Genomic DNA, 2,277 nt, shown 5'->3' with positions numbered 1-2,277 from the left:
TTTAAAAAAAAAATTTAAAAAACGGGACGTCCGACCGGACGTCCGACTGGACGCCACAATGGCGGACGTCCGCCCGCCCGTCGCCGGACGTCCGAGGACACCCGACGTCCTCACGGGACGTCCGTATCCGACCCTAAACGCCACAATGGCGGACGTCCCGGTCGCCCGTCGCGACGTCCGACCGGATGTCCGACCGGACGTCCGCCATTGGAGATGCTCTTAGTCCAACCATATTTAATTTACTTGGTCCAAAAAAAATTAAATCAACATAACCCAACACTTCACAAGAAACTCCTTGTGAATATAACATTCTCTCGCGTCCAGCTCGCACCCGGTCAGCCTCCGCACCTCCTTCCCCCTCTCGCCCTTCTCTCTCTCGAATCAACATAGCTCGCGACACACAGCGTCGCTGCTCCGCTTAATTCGCGCCGCTGGTCGATCAACTCACGTCGCCGTCTTCGAGACACCACAGCTGGATCCGGCGTGCCTCCGTCGCCCGCTACCTAATTAGTTTGATCAAGATCAACAAATGACAAAAAAGTAGTATACTGATGTAGTGAGTATATTGTATTGTACTATGCCGTAGTTTTAGTTTTGCACATCATGTGTTCAATAAAATGCCTAGGTGATTGTATGCGTTAAGTAACGTGATTATTTGGCCAAACGTTTGCTCAGGTGGTAAATATATTGACTTTCTACTTAATCGGGCATCATGATTGTGAGAAATCGCTGGCACGATAGGCCATTTTTCAGGTTACTGTTATTTGGCAGGCTGCATAGTTCAGTGCAAGATTCATCCGATTTAACAAAAAGGGTGTGCAAGATCATGATGTCCTGCCCAAAAACAAGGCTCGACACTGTGCTTGATCAAAGCGGCATCCGTGTTTCCGAAGAGGTAGTTGAGAAGGTCCTTGAACGGTTCGAGAATGCCGGGATGCTAGCTCACCGGTTCTTTGAGTGGGCCGGGAAGCAGAGAAACTATGAGCACACTGTCCGCGCCTACCACACCATGATTGAATCAATGGCAAAGATAAGGCAGTACGAGATCATGTGGGATCTTGTGAACGCCATGAGGGGCAAAGGGATGCTGAACATTGAGACGTTTTTGCATCATCATGAGGAAGTACGCGCGGGCACAGAAGGTGGATGAGGCTGTCTACACATTCAACATCATGAAGAAATACGACGTGCCTCCCAATCTGGCCGCGTTCAATGGCTTGCTCAGCGCCTTGTGCAAGTCAAAGAATGTGGGGAAAGCTCAGGAGATTTTTGATACGATGAAGAATGATCAGTTCTGTCCTGATCCGAAGAGTTACAGCATTTTGATTGAAGGATGGGGGAGGGCTCCCAATTTGCCTAAGGCCAGAGAGATCTTCAATGAGATGGTTGATTCTGGCTGCAAACCGGATATCGTCACGTATGGGATCATGGTCGACATCCTCTGCAAGGCAGGGCGCAAAGACGAAGCAGTTGGAGTTGTGAATGAGATGGAGCTGGAGGCTGTCAGCCAACATCTTTTATCTATAGTGTTCTGATACATACATATGGGATTGAGAATAGGATAGAGGATGGCATTGATACATTCCTTCAAATGGAGAGAAACGGGGTGAAGGCCGATGTGGCTGTGTATAATTCCTTGATCAGTGCTTTCTGCAAAGTGAACAAGTTCGAAAACGCCTACAAAGTTGTGGATGAGATGGACAAGAAGGGGATGAGTCTGAATTCAAGAACCTGCAACATTCTCATCAACAGCTTGATTGGCCGTGGGGAGACGGATGAGGCATTTAAGGTGTTCCGAAAGCTGTCTAGACTCTGTGACCCTGATGCAGACACGTACACGATGATGATCAAGATGTTCTGCGAGAGAGATGAGCTGGAGGTGGCTCACAAGGTGTGGAGGTATATGGAGAGGAAGCAGTTTGCTCCAAGCTTACACACGTTTTCAGCACTGATCAACGGTTATGTGACAAGGGTGAGGCCTCTAGGGCTTTCGTCTTGATGGAGGAGATGATGGAACGAGGGATTCGTCCGGGAGGCACCGTTTGGGAAGCTGAGAAAGCTGCTTGTCAAGGAAGAGAGGGGAGATGTAGCTGAGTTTTTGCAGGCAAAGATGAATCTCTTGGTCAAAGAACGCTATGTGATTAAGATGTATGATTGTTTGCTTAACAAACTTTCAAGAAAATTAGTGTATTACTTGTTATAATTAATTATTGTTTTCTTTTCTTTTTTTACTTGAAGAACCAAAAACAGGTTGGATTGTTGTTACAGGTAAACCAC

General features: G+C 47.5%; 1 pseudogene; it reads left to right on the top strand.

Moving 5' to 3' along the window:
- Positions 1-280: 280 nt before the first annotated feature.
- On the top strand, positions 281-2,203 carry LOC121788546 (annotated as a pseudogene).
- The last annotated feature ends 74 nt before the right edge of the window (positions 2,204-2,277 follow it).

The sequence above is a fragment of the Salvia splendens genome, unplaced genomic scaffold (genome assembly GCF_004379255.2).
Source record: "Salvia splendens isolate huo1 unplaced genomic scaffold, SspV2 ctg1071, whole genome shotgun sequence".
Classification (NCBI taxonomy): Eukaryota; Viridiplantae; Streptophyta; class Magnoliopsida; order Lamiales; family Lamiaceae; genus Salvia; species Salvia splendens.
This window is presented reverse-complemented; position numbering and strand designations above follow the sequence as displayed.